This window comes from Salvelinus namaycush, chromosome 42 (assembly GCF_016432855.1).
Source record: "Salvelinus namaycush isolate Seneca chromosome 42, SaNama_1.0, whole genome shotgun sequence".
Taxonomy (NCBI): Eukaryota; Metazoa; Chordata; class Actinopteri; order Salmoniformes; family Salmonidae; genus Salvelinus; species Salvelinus namaycush.
Genome location: NC_052348.1, coordinates 8,154,914 through 8,170,411, shown reverse-complemented (window position 1 = coordinate 8,170,411; position 15,498 = coordinate 8,154,914). Strand labels below are relative to the sequence as shown.

General features: G+C 43.9%; 1 protein-coding gene across 1 annotated transcript in view; it reads left to right on the top strand.

Moving 5' to 3' along the window:
- LOC120034862 (protein glass-like) overlaps window positions 1-15,498 on the top strand; it is a 467,553-nt gene that overhangs the window by 64,555 nt on the left and 387,500 nt on the right. The gene's annotated exons all lie outside the window — the stretch shown is intronic.

The following is a 15,498-nucleotide window of genomic DNA, read 5'->3' as shown; positions in this document are numbered from 1 at the left end:
ACAGTACCCCCCCCAAAGGTGCGGACTCCGACCGCAAAAACCTGAACCTAGATGGGGAGGGTTAGGGTGGGCAACTAGCGTCAGTGGCGGCTCCGGTGCGGGACGTAGCCCCCGCTCAGACCGCAGATCTGGCCCTGAAGCCGGGCTGAACGCCGTGCCCGGACTGAGCACTGGAGCAGAGGAAGGCTCCGGCCATGGAGCGGGACTGGACGCCGTGCCTGGCCTGGGCACCGGCGCAGAGGAAGGCTCCGGCCATGGAGCGGGACTGGACGCCGTGCCTGGCCTGGGCACCGGCGCAGAGGAAGGCTCCGGCCATGGAGCGGGACTGGACGCCGGGCCTGGACTGGGCACCGGCGCAGAGAAAGGCTCCAGCCATGGCACTGGCGCAGGATGCTCCGAGCCGTGGACCGTCACTGGAAGCTCCGGGCCGTTGACCGTCATTGGAGGTGGCTCCGGGCCGTTGACCGTCATTGGAGGTGGCTCCGGGCCGTTGACCGTCGCTGGAGGTGGCTCCGGGCCGTTGACCGTCGCTGGAGGTGGCTCCGGGCCGCTGACCGTTGCTGGACGCTCCGGGCCGTTGACCGTCGCTGGAAGCTCCGGGCCGTTGACCGTTGCTGGAAGCTCCGGACTGTACACACGCACTGGTGGACGAGTGCGGGAAGCCAGCACAGGACGAACCGGGCTGGGGAGGTGCACTGGAGGCCTGGTGCGTGGAGTCGGCACAGGTGGCACCGGACTGATGACACGCTCTTCAGGGCGAGTGCGGGGAGCAGGCACAGGACGTACCGGACTGGGGAGGCGCACTGGAGGCCTGGTGCGTGGAGCCGGCACAGGTGGCACCGGACTGATGACACGCTCTTCAGGGTGAATGCCGTGCAAAATACACCTAGTCAACATATCTCTCCGGTCTACCTCCTCCAACAGCTCCATCAACTCACCGATGGTCTCTGACTCTCTCCGCAGCTCTACCGATAGCTCCTTGTGCCCCCCCAAAAAAACATCTTGGGGTTGCTGTGGCAGCGGACTGAAGACACGCTCTTCAGGGCGAGTGCGAGGAACCGGCACAAGACGTACCGGACTGGGGAGGCGTACTGGAGGCCTGGTGCGTGGAGCCGGCACAGGTGGCACCGGACTGAAGACACGCTCTTCAGCACGCCTGCGCTGCAGCATACTCCTCGCCAACACCTCTCTCCGGTATCCCTCCTCAAACTCCTCCATCGACTGCCAGACGGTCTCTGGCTCTCTCCTCTGGTCAGCCGACCGCCCCTTGTGCCCTCCCCCAAAAGAATCTTGGAGTTTCTGTGGACGCGGATCCTGGCGTCGTCGCTGTCCTTCCAGATTCCTTGGCGACTCCCTCCAAGGAAGGGTCTCGCATCCTCCCAGGATTTCCTCTCAGGTCCAACTCACTTTTTCCTCCATAGCACGCTGCTTGGTCCTTTTGTGGTGGGATATTCTGTCACGATCGTCGAAAGGAGCGGACCAAGGCGCAGTATGCATATAGTTCCACATATTTTATTTCAAAGTAAACCTTAACAAAAACAACAAAGAATCAACGAATGTCCAGTACAGAGCGCACTAAGGCACTAACTGAAAACAATATCCCACAACACAGGTTGGAACAATGCACAACTTAAGTATGATCCCCAATTAGAGACAACGATAAACAGCTGCTTCTAATTGGGAACCATACAAATACCAACATAGAAATAGAAATGCTAGAAACCCCCCTAGTCACGCTCTGACCTATACACCGTAGAGAGTCCTCTGGGCACCAGCGCAGAGGAAGGCTCCGGCCATGGAGCGGTACTGGACGCCGTGCCTGGACTAGGCACCGGCGCAGAGAAACGCTCCAGCCATGGCACCGGCGCAGGATGCTCCGAGCCGTAGACCGTCACTGGATGCTCCGAGCCGTGGACCGTCCCTGGAGGCTCCGGGCCGTTGACCGTCCCTGGAGGCTCCGGGCCGTTGACCGTCGCTGGAGGTTCCGGGCCGTTGACCGTCGCTGGAGGCTCCGGGCCGTTGACCGTCGCTGGAGGCTCCGGGCCGTTGACCGTCGCTGGAAGCTCCGGGCCGTTGACCGTCGCTGGAGGCTCCGGACCGTTGACCGTCACTGGAAGCTCCGGACCGTTGACCGTCGCTGGAAGCTCCGGGCTGTGAACCGTCGCTGGAAGCTCCGGACTGTGAACCGTCGCTGGAGCCCTCTGGGTTCTCTATAGTTAGGGCGTGACATTACCAGCGTAATTGCGCACCCAACTAACTCAGGTGCTTTGCTATATCACATTTGACATCGTCTTTGAGCTTGAGTTCATTTACACACAAAAAGGCATACAAGGATGTAAAGACCTGTGTGTTGTCCTTGTTAATGCAGACAGAGAAGAGCTCCAACTTCTTAATCATAGCCTCAATTTTGTCCCGCACATTGAATATAGTTGTGGAGAGTCACTGTAATCCTAGATTCAGATCATTCAGGCAAAAAAAAACTTCACCTGGATAGGCCAGTCGTGTGAGAAACTCATCATCATGCAAGCGGTCAGACAAGTGAAAATGATGGTCAGTAAAGGAAACTTTAAGCTCATCTCTCAATTTAAAAAAACGTGTCAATACTTTGCCCCTTGATAACCAGCTCACTTCTGGTTATAAAAGAGTTACATGGTTGCTGCCCATATAACTGCATAATGCAGAAAATACACAAGAGTTCAGGGGCTTTGCTTTAACAAAGTGAACCATTTTCATTGTAGTGTCCAAAACGTCTTTCAAGCTGTCAGGCATTCTCTTGGCAGCAAGAGCCTCTTGGTTGATGCTGCAGTGTACCCAAGTAGCGTTGCGAGCAACTGCTTGCACGTGCGTTACCACTCCACTATGTCTCCTTGTCATGGCTTTCGCGCCATCAGTACAGATACCAACACATCTTGACCACCAAAGTCCATTTGATGTCACAAAGCTGTCCAGTACTTTAAAAATATCCTCTCCTGTTGTCTTGGTTTCCAGTGGTTTGCAGAAGAGGATGTCTTCCATAATTGACTCCCCATAAACGTAAAGGACATATACCAGGAGCTGTGCCAGGCCCGCCACGTCTGTTGACTCACTGGCTTGTATGCAAAGCAGTAATTGTTTCAAAACATCTCCTGCCATGTCACTGATGGGTTGTGAAACAGTGTTTGATGGAGGCATTGTCTGTATAGTTTTTTGGGCCTTTTCCCCCAGCATTGTCCCAGCCATATCCACGGCAGCAGGAAGAATTAAGTCCTCCACAATAGTATGTGGCTTGCCTGTCCTAGCCACTCGGGTAGCTCACCATATAAGACGCTTCTAGCCCCTTCTTATTAATGGTATCTGTTGCTTTTATACATATCTTACTACTCAAAAGTCGTCTTAATTCTCGCTCCAAAAACTCCTGGGGCTTATTTTTCAAATTGACATGTTTTGTTTCTAAATGTCTGCGCAAAGTAAAGGTTTCATTGAGTTGTGAGATAGTATTTTTGCACATATAACACACTGTGGCTGAGGAAAGGCCCCACTCCCAATATAAGTGAACCCCAAATAAATGTAGTTCTCATCATATTTGCGCCTCTTCGATGGTCCAACGTCCCTGTCTGTTGTTCAGTGCTTTCCTGGGTAAGGGGGCACAGGCTCTTCGGCTGCATCAGATTCACAACTGTCAGTGTCCATGCTAGCTGGGCTCACAACAAATGTAGAATTACTGATGCTAGCATTGGATGTGCTCGTGGAAGCAAAACAACTTGTGTCATCGACAGGTGCAGGTGTAGTACTGCTGGTTGTAGCAGTACTACCAGTAGAGCTGGTATGTGTCACAATGGACGTGGGCCTTACTTTTTTTAACCATTAATCAATTTTCGAGCAAACGGAATAAGCAGCAGCTACGTTTGGCTACATACGGACAGTTAGTGTAGAGAGAGTAACGGTTAATGTGATTGGATGTTAATCATTTGACAAGGCTACCTGTATTTGACATTGTGTTGTTATTTTGCTGAACACTAGATGGTTTCATTTTATTTTCTGGCAGACGAGAAAAAAACTCACCCAAATGTATTGCCCCGTTGGAAAATCAACTGTTTCAAAATGTGAATCACATTTTAATTTGGCGTACCTATTGACGGCATTGCGCGTACAATTGAAGTCGGAAGTTTACATACACATAGGTTGGAGTCATTAAAACTCATTTTTCAACCACTCCACAAATTTCTTGTTAACAAACTATAGTTTTGGCAAGTCAGTTAGGTCATCTACTTTGTGCATGACACAAGTAATTTTTCCAACAATTGTTTACAGATTATTTCACTTATAATTCACTGTATAACATTTCCAGTGGGTCAGACGTTTACATACACTAAGTTGACTGTGCCTTTAAACAGCTTGGAAAATTCCAGAAAATGATGTCATGGCTTTAGAAGCTTCTGATAGGCTAATTGACATAATTTGAGTCAATTGGAGGTGTACCTGTGAATGTATTTCAAGGCCTACCTTCAAACTCAGTGCCTATTTGCTTGACATCATGGGAAAATCAAAAGAAATCAGCCAAGACCTAAAAAAATAAATTGTAGACCTCCACAAGTCTGGTTCATCCTTGGGAGCAATTTCCAAATGCCTGAAGGTACCATGTTCATCTGTACAAACAATAGTATGCAAATATTAACACCATGGGACCAAGCAGCTGTCATACCGCTCAGGAAGGAGACGCGTTCTGTCTCCTAGAGATGAACGTACTTTGGTGCGAAAAGTGCAAATCAATTCCAGAACAACAGCAAAGGACTTTGTGAAGATGCTGGAGGAAACAGATACAAAAGTATCTATATCCACAGTAAAACGAGTCCTATATTGACATAACCTGAAAGGCTGCTCAGCAAGGAAGAAGCCACTGCTCCATACCACCATAAAAAAGACAGACGACGGTTAACTGCACATGGGGATAAAAATCGTACTTTTGGGAGAATGTCCTCTGGTCTGATGAAACAAAAATAGAACTGTTTGGCCATAATGACCATTGTTATGTTTGGAGGAAAAAGGGGGAGCCTTGCAACCCAAGAACACCATCCCAACCGTGAAGCACGGGGGTGGTAGCATCATGTTGTGGGGGATCTTTGCTGCAGGAGGGTCTGGTGCACTTCACAAAATAGATGGCATCATGAGAAAGGAATATTATGTGGATATATTGAAGCAACATCTCAAGACATCAGTCAGGAAGTTAAAGCTTGGTCGCAAATGGGTCTTCCAAATGGACAATGACCCCAAGCACACTTCCAAAGTTGTGGCAAAATGGCTTAAGGACAACAAAGTCAAGGTATTGGAGTGGCCATCACAAAGCCCTGACCTCAATCCTATAGAAAATGTGTGGGCAGAACTGAAAAAGCGTGTGCGAGCAAGGATGCCTACAAACCTGACTCAGTTACTCCAGCTCTGTCAGGAGGAATGGGCCAAAACTTATTGTGGAAGGCTGCCCGAAACGTTTGACCCAAGTTAAACAATTTAAAGGCAATGCTACCAAATACTAATTGAGTGTATGTAAACTTCTGACCCACTGGGAATGTGATGAAAGAAATAAAAGCTGAAATAAATCCTTCTCTCTACTATTATTCTGACATTTCACATTCTTAAAATAAAGTGGTGATCCTAACTGACCTAAGACAGGGAATTCTTACTCGGATTAAATGTCAGGAATTGTGAAAAACTGAGTTCAAATGCATTTGGCTAAGGTGTATATAAACTTCCAACTTAAACTGTACCTACCCCAGTTTGGGAATACCTGTATTAAGGTATGTATACTTTCTCTCAAGTATGACAATTTGGTACTTTTTCCACCACTGGGAGGCAGAGACTGTGGAGCATTTTCTGTTATATTGCAAGCGGTATGCTGAGGAAAGCAGGATATTTTTCTGTTAGCTGGCTGAGTTGGGTGTAACCACATTTTCGCTTGTAACTACACTACATGACCAAAAGTATGTGGACGCCTGCTCGTCGAACATCTCATTCCAAAATCATGGGCATTTACTTGGTTTTGGCCCCAACCTTTGCTGCTATAACAGCCTCCTCTCTTCTTGGAAGGCTATCCACTAGATGTTGTAACATTGCTGTGGGGACTTGCTTCCATTCAGCCACAAGAGCATTAGTGAGGTCGGGCACTGATGTTGGGTGATTAGGCCTGGCTCGCAGTCAGTTTTCCAATTCCTCACAAAGGTTTCAATATGGGGTTGAGGTCAGGGCTCTGTGCTGGCCAGTCAAGTTCTTCCACACCTATCTCGACAAACCATTTCTGTATTGACCTCACTGTGTGCACAGGGGCATTGTCATGCTGAAACAGGAAAGGGCCCTCCCCAAACTGTTGCCACAAAGTTGTAGGCACAGAATCGTCTAGAATGTAATTGTATGCTGTAGTGTTAAGATTTCCCTTCACTGGAACTAGCCTGAACAGTGAAAAACAGCCTCAGACAGCCCCTTTAGCGGCCATGTAGTCAGAAGTTGGATCAAAGATAACATTGAAAGATCCATATAAATGTTTTTTTTTTTAAATCTACAATTATATTAAAAACTACCCTCCCCCCTTCTTTCTATTTCCGCCTGAAGACATACCCAAATCTAACTGCCTCCAGCTCAGGCCCAGGAGCAAGGATATGCATATTCTTGGTACCATTTGAAAGAAAAGACTCTGAAGTTTGTGTAAATGTGAATTGAATGTAGGAGAATATAAGACAATAGATCTGGTTTAGATAATACAATGAAAAAAACATACGTTTTTTCTTTTTAATTGTTGTATCATCATCTTTAAAATGAACAAGATAAAACAAACAATCAGATATGAAAATGGGGACAATTTCAGTGAAAAACATAAGAGGGCAACAGTAGTTGTGCAAAGTTTCAGAATGATAACTTCCAAAATGAGTGTGCTACATGACATTTATCATGAAGTCACCCAGGTGTCCCACACAAGTAGCCCAAATGTACCCAAGTGGCCAAATTGGTGAATGTATACATTTTGAAACAAATAACTATATACAAAATACCAAAATGGTATTCTAACACACCCCCCCAAAAAATGGAGGGAAAAAAATGGGGGGGAAAAATGGGAAAGAAAATATTGCAAAAAAAATATGAAGAAAAAAAAAATATACATTTACAAAATAACATGGGTAACTATTTACACACTTTCAATATTTGGAAGACCCTCAGTCCTCTATCAAATCAAATCTATTTATATAGCCCTCAAGAGTAAATATGAACAGATTACCTCTAGATGGCCCGGGAGGTGTGGAGCCAGAGACAGCAGGGGTCCAGCTGGATGAACCAGCTTCAAAGGGGGATGGACACGTTGGCGGCAGACACACGCATCTCGACCATGCTCCCTCTAATCCATAATATGTAGACTGAGGAAGCATGCCGCTGGAGGAAGTATAGCCAATGTGTACTTTACACATTTCATTAAATTTTTATATATTGCAAATAAAATGTAAAAACAATCACAAATAATATTTTATATTATTAATTTCAAACAACGGCATTAGCATGAGAAGAACTTACCAGTCCAAAACAATGTCCTCTCCGTTCAAAAAATATGCTTCCATTTGAGTCATGGTCGCTAACTGAGTCGTCTTCCAAAAGCATATGTTTCACTTTCACGATCAATTTCCTCTATAATTTCGTCTACATTCGTATATCTAGTCTTAGATTTAGCTTTCCCTGACTTATTCGCCATGATGTTCGATTTATAAACATCTGAAAATGCTTGTTACCGAAACAGTGCTGTGCGTAATGAGTTTGGTTCCTTCCAGTATGATTCTTCAATGGCGAATGACGATCTTTACGCCAGAGTTTACTACATGGGTTGGTCTTCCAAAACACAAACATTACATATTGCCGTTTTCCTCTGCTCATTGGCTATCTACCCAGCTAGATTTCAAGATGATCAGTGGTCATTGGGTTAAAATACAGTCAATCAACGAAACAGCGGTCATATAATTGGTGCACAATGAGGTCGTTACTTGTTGTCTTCCAATCGTTTTTTTTCGGGTCAATACGTCCCGCGAAATGACCCATCAAGTTTGGTTGTGTTACAAACAAACAGTTGATTGCAAGGAAACCAAACATGACTGGATAAAGTCAGGTTTAGTCTATGTATTTACATCGAATGTTTCGTAGAAAATTGAATGACACGAAATTCAACGAGATAAGCATTCCCAAAATGTTTCGTGTTAGGCTATAAAAATGGATTTAACCGAAAAAAAAGACCATTCATTGTGTAACAATGAGCCTTGGGATTGCAAACAGAGCAAGATCTTCAAAGGTAAACAATTTATTTCAATGCAATCTGTGATTTTGTTACGCCTGTGCTGGTTGAAAAAGTAGTTTGGTATGGGGCTCTGTGCTCAGATAATCGCATCGTATTCTTTCGCAGTAAATCCTTTTTTAAATCTGACAACGCAGTTGGATTAGCAAGATTCTAGGCTTTTGAAGCATGTGAGACACTTGTATTTTCAGGAATGTTTAATATGACTATTTGTGGCGATCACCGTATGTTGTCGAATTCAAACCGGTATCCGGGATCCGTAGATCAGAGAAGTTAAATTAGAAATTTAACATACCAATGTTTTGGAGGAGAGTGACTGCCATTTCTTCTCTCATGATGTTAACATCGTTGTCCGTATTTCAAAAGACAATCGACTCTTCATTCAGCAAACTGGGGAAAAAATTTGATGGGCATTTCAATTTTCCCCCCAAAACTGATGTTACACTTAAGATTCTAATTTGCAAGTATACCACGACACAGCTATAATATAATTTGACAGTTCTGTTTTGCCTTTTAGTCAGTATACTTTCAGTAGGTTAATCGAAATCCCCACCCCCCCTTCTAATTTCCTTAATTTTGTGGCTAGAGTAAAATACTTTCTGTGCACACATCAGAGTCAAATACTTTCTATATAACAAACTTCACGTCAGGATAGGCAACCGAAATGAATAATTAATGTATGTGTGTTATATTAAACAGAGGAGGGAGTAAAATGTAGGCAAGCAATAAACATTTCAGAACAACTACTAGTCGAATAAGACATGGGAGATGACGAATTTTGGCAAAGAGATGTATTTATAGACTAATACACTTGAAACTAATAGCCAAACTGAAAACTGCAGACATTACTAGTGCCAACAACCGCACCAATTTTAGCATAGCGTTAATCAGCAGCCATATGCACGTGAGCTAGCTAATTAGCAATAGCACCCTTTTGCACGTGAGCTAGCTAATTGCTTACAATGAGGGAATCTTATTTGGACACATTTGTCTACTTGAGCAGTAAGCCTAGGTTTACATGTACAGTTATGTAATCAATTTGATTGTTGATTTTCTGTGTTTCTTCAATGTATGCCTTGTGTTTGGCTGGCTCTAAATGTGTATCGTTGATGCCGACGGCCATTCCCTAAGTTACACATAGTCTACACAGCCTACACATAGTATATACAATAATGAAATTAAATGCCTATTGCTTATTTCATGCCTTTCTAATTATCGTGCCTTTTATGTCCATGCTTATTTTCTTTGATGTATAGAGACACATTAGTGTGTTATTGGAGGGCGAGAGTCCCAAAATGAAAAAATGCAGCAGCAGTCGACTTCATCACTGCCCTTTCTGCACATAAGGCTGAACAATATTTGGCCAACAACCACATCAAAGGTCATGCTTCAGTGAGGCATAGAGGTACTATTTATTTCTTTGTTTATTGAATATATTTGACATTCACTTTTTTTTGCCTTATTTTTTCAGTTACATCAGTGTATTTAATTAAATTGTATAACTTGTTACTTTACTGTTATTCCTCTCTTTCAGAGTTAACAATCATAAAGTGTGGCTTCAGTTGTAGAAATGCGAATGTCAGGGGGGAGCTTTTAGGCACAACACCGGAAACAGACAAGTAAACGGAAGTGAACAAGCCTTACAACAACTTTCACGTTAGCGGTTTTATTTAGACGTTTTAACATCCTGGAACTCAAAATCTGATTAATTTAACTACACATCATCACCCTATGTAGTGTTTAGTTCGAGTTGGAGGCAGGATTTGTTTTCTAGCTAACTAGCTAGCTAGCTAACAATGGCTAACTGTATGATTTTTCACACTCAAATAGCCTCCATCATGGAGGTTCTAGCGAATGCAGCCGTGGCAGAGATCTGTAAACTCGTAGACGACGACTATGCAGTGTTTCGTTTGGAAATAACGCAAAGCCAGAAAGAAAATAGGGCATTGCGGAGGAAACTACTGGAATCGAAGGTGGCACGGGAGCGCGCAGAAAGGACAACGCGAGAGCGCGTCCTCACCAGTCGTCCCAGTAGTGTCAAGATTGTCGAACGATACAGAGGAATGGCAAGAGGTACATTTAGCCGAAGGACGAGGATGCATGGCCTGTCGCTGTTCATAGCGTGTCACCTCGTTTACCAATGCAGATATGTTCAGATGTGTTACCCAGAATTATGTCTGTATATTGTATATAGAACAAGTAGAATCGGACAGTCGCTTTAAAAACAAAAAACAATTTAACAAAACAAATGTAGGGATCTGGCAGTTCTTGGGCAATGGTCTTCCACAGCTTTGATAGGCAGTTCAGAAAGGTATTATCTTGAGAGGGAGCATACATTGCATTCGGAAAGTATTCAGACCCCTTGACTTTATCCACATTTTGTTAAATTACAGCCTTATTTTAAAATTGATTATATTAACTTTTTCCCTCATTAATCTACACACAATACCCCATAATGACAAAGGGAAAACAGGTTTTTAATATTTTTTGCAAATGTATAAAAAATAACAGAAATACCTTATTTACTTAAGTATTCAGACCCTTTGAGACTCGAAATTAAGCTCGGGTGCTTCCTGTTTCTAGTGATCATGCTTAAGATGTTTCAATTTCATTGGAGTCTATCTGTGGTAAATTCAATTGATTGGACATGATTTGGAAAGGCACACACTTGTCTATATAAGATCCCACATTTGACAGTGCATGTCAGAGCATAAACCAAGCCATGAGGTCGAAGGAATTGTCCGTAGAGCCCTGAGACAGGATTGTGTCAAGGCACAGATCTGAGGAAGGGTGCCCAAACAAATTCTGCAGCATTGAAGGTTCCAAGAACACAGGCACCTAAATGCACCTAAAGTCTCTCAGACCATGAGAAACAAGATTCTCTGGTCTGATGAAACCAAGATTAAACTTTTTGTCCTGAATGCCAAGCGTTGCATCTGGAGGAAACATGGCACCCTCCCTACGGTGATGCATGGTGGTGGCAGCATCATGCTGTGGGGATGTTTTTCAGCGGTAGGGACTGGGAGACTAGTCAGGATTGAGGGAAAGATGAACGGAGCAAAGTACAGAGAGTTCCTTGATGAAAACCTGCTTCAGAGTGTTCAGGACCTCAGACTGCTGCGAAGGTTCACCTTCCAACAGGACAACGACCCTAAGCACACAGCCAAGACAACGCAGGAGTTGCTTCGGGACAATGTCCTTGAGTGGCCCAGCCAGAGCCCGGAGTTAAACCCACTCGAACATCTCTGGAGAGACCTGAAAATAGCTGGGCAGCGACACTCCCGATTCCAACCTGACAGATCTTGAGAGGATCTGCAGAGAAGAATGGGAGAAACTCCCCAAATACAGGTGTGCCAAGCTTGTAGCGTCATACCCAAGAAGACTTGAAGCTGTAATTGCTGCCAAAGGTGTTTAACAAAGTACTGAGTAAAGGGTCTGAATACGTATGTTAATGTGACAGCAGTTATTTTTAAAACATTTGCAAGCGTTTCTAAAAACCTGTTTTGTCTTTGTCATTATGGGGTATTGTGTGTAGATTGATGAGGGGGAAAACAAATTAATCCATTTTAGATTAAGGCTCTAACATAACAAAATGTGGAAAAAGTCAAAGGGTCTGAATACTTTCCGAATTCACTGTAGGTAGTACAGCCAGGCTGGGCAGTGTGGTAGAGACAATACAATATTTACTGAGATCTCTGCATAGGATGGTCCAAGTCGGTTTTAGATAGAACACCTGCCTGTGGGGAAAACAACGTATGGTTACCTACATTGCCTTCAGAAAAGTATTCATACCCCTTGACTTATTCCACATTTTGTTGTGTTACAGGCTGAATTCATAATGGATTCAAAATAAAAAAAATCTCAACCATCTACACACAACACCCCGTAATGATAAAGTTGTAACATGTTATTTGAAATTTGTTGCAAATTTTTTGATAATGAAATCCAGAAATGTCACCTTTGGCAGCAATTAGAACTGTGAATCTTTGAGTAAGTCTCCAAGAGCTTTCCACACCTGTATTGTGCAACATTTGCCCATTATTCTTTTCAACATTCTTCAAGCTCTGTCAAAGTGGTAGTTGATCATTGCTAGACAACCCTTTTTAGGTTTTGCCATATATTTTGTAGTAGATTTAAATCAAAACTGTAGCCACTCAAGAACATTCACTGTCTTCTTGGTAAGCAACTCCAGTGTAGATTTGGCCTTGTGTTTTAGGTTATTGTCCTGCTGAATGGTGAATTAGTCTCCCAGTGTCTGGTGGAAAGCAGACTGAACCAGGTTGTTCTCTAGGATTCTGCCTGTGCTTAGCTCCATTCCATTTCTTTTTTATCCTGAAAAACTCCCCAGGCCTTAATGATTACAAGCATACCCGTAACATGATGCAGCCACCACTATGTTTGAAAATATGGAGAGTGGTACTCAGTAATGTGTTGTTGGATTTGTCCCAAACATAACACTTTGTATTGAGGACAAAAAGTTAATAGCTTTGCCATTTATTTTGCACTATTACTTTCGTACCTTGTTGCAAACAGGATGCATGTTTTTGAATATTTTTATTCTATACAGGCTTCCTTCTTTTCACTCTGTCTATTAGGTTAGTATTGTGGACTAACTACAATGTTTTTCATCCATCCTCAGTTTTCTCTCATCACAACCATTAAACGCTGTAACTGTTTTAAAGTCACCATTGGCCTTATGGTGAAATCCCTGAGCGGTTTCTTTCCTCTGGCAACTGACTTAGGAAGGACACCTGTATCTTTAAAGTGGCTGGGTGTTTTGATGCGCCATCCAAAGTGTAATGAATACCTTTACCATGCTCAAAGAGATATTCAAAGTCTGCTTTTTAAAATATTTTAGGCTTGCCATAACACAGGGGTTGAATACATTGACTCAAGACATTTCAGCTTTTAAATTGAATTAATCTGTTTTAAAAAATAATGAAAAACAATTCCAATTAACATTATGGGGCACTGGGCACTGTGTGTAGGCCAGTGACTAAAAAACATACAGTGGGGAGAACAAGTATTTGATACACTGCCAATTTTGAAGGTTTTCCTACTTACAAAGCATGTAGAGGTCTGTCATTTTTATCATAGGTACACTTCAACTGTGAGAGACGGAATCTAAAACAAAAATCCAGAAAATCACATTGTATGATTTTTAAGTAATTAATTTTCATTTTATTGCATGACCTACCAACCAGTAAGAATTCCGGCTCTCACAGACCTGTTAGCTTTTCTTTAAGAAGCCCTCCTGTTCTCCACTCATTACCTGTATTAACTGCACCTGTTTGAACTCGTTACCTGTATAAAAGACACCTGTCAACACACTCAATCAAACAGACTCCAACCTCTCCACAATGGCCAAGACCAGAGAGCTGTGTAAGGACATCAGGGATAAAATTGTAGACCTGCACAAGGCTGGGATGGGCTACAGGACAATAGGCAAGCAGCTTGGTGAGAAGGCAACAACTGTTGGTGCAATTATTAGAAAATGGAAGAAGTTCAAGATGACGGTCAATCACCCTCGGTCTGGGGCTCCATGCAAGATCTCACCTTGTAGGGCATCAATGATCATGAGGAAGGTGAGGGATCAGCCCAGAACTACACGGCAGGACCTGGTCAATGACCTGAAGAGAGCTGGGACCACAGTCTCAAAGAAAACCATTAGTAACACACTACGCCGTCATGGATTAAAATCCTGCAGCGCACGCAAGGTCCCCCTGCTCAAGCCGGCGCATGACCAGGCCCGTCTGAAGTTTGCCAATGACCATCTGGATGATCCAGAGGAGGAATGGGAGAAGGTCATGTGGTCTGATGAGACAAAAATAGAGCTTTTTGGTCTAAACTCCACACGCCGTGTTTGGAGGAAGAAGTAGGATGAGTACAACCCCAAGAACACCATCCCAACCGTGAAGCATGGAGGTGGAAACATCATTTTTTGGGGATGCTTTTCTGCAAAGGGGACAGGACGACTGCACCGTATTGAGGGGAGGATGGATAGGGCCATGTATCGCGAGATCTTGGCCAACAACCTCCTTCCCTCAGTAAGAGCATTGAAGATGGGTCGTGGCTAGGTCTTCCAGCATGACAACGACCCAAAACACACAGCCAGGGCAACTAAGGAGTGGCTCCGTAAGAAGCATCTCAAGGTCCTGGAGTGGCCTAGCCAGTCTCCAGACCTGAACCCAATAGAACATCTTTGGAGGGAGCTGAAAGTCCGTATTGCCCAGCGACAGCCCCGAAACCTGAAGGATCTGGAGAAGGTCTGTATGGAGGAGTGGGCCAAAATCCCTGCTGCAGTGTGTGCAAACCTGGTCAAGAACTACAGGAAACGTATGATCTCTGTAATTGCAAACAAAGGTTTCTGTACCAAATATTAAGTTCTGCTTTTCTGATGTATCAAATACTTATGTCATGCAATAAAATGCAAATGAATTACTTAAAAATCATACAATGTGATTTTCTGGATTTTTGTTTTAGATTCCGTCTCTCACAGTTGAAGTGTACCTATGATAAAAATTACAGACCTCTACATGCTTTGTAAGTAGGAAAACCTGCAAAATCGGCAGTGTATCAAATACTTCTTCTCCCCACTGTACATGTAATCAATTTTAAATACTGTAGGCTGTAACACAAAATGTGAAAAAGGGGTGTGAATGCTTGCTTAAGGTACTTGTAGGTTACCCCATTGGCTCACAGAAAAAAACGTGATCCTTTTCAAACAATTTTCTTGTCTGCTGTTTTAGTAAATTACAAAACTACGTTTAAGAAAAGTGCATTTTTAAAAATGTATTTTTAACATTGCCTGCTTCAGAGAGAGAGAGAGATAGAGTCCGAGACAAGGTAGCACGTACGGTGAACATGTCAGGGTTCCATAGCCGCAGGCAGAACAGTTGAAACTGGAGCAGCAGCACAACCAGGTGGACTGGGGACAGCAAGGAGTTCAGGCCAGGTAGTCCTGAGGCATGGTCCCAAGGCTCAGGTCCTCCGAGAGGGAGAGAGAGAGAATTAGTGGGAGCATACTTAAATTCACACAGGACACCGGATAAGACAGGAGAAATACTCCAGACATAACAGACTGACCCTAGTCCCCAGACACAAACAGTTGCAGCATAAATACGATAACCCCAGACAGGGCCAACCAGGCAGGATATAACCCCACCCACTTTGCCAAAGCACAGCCCCCACACCCCTACAAG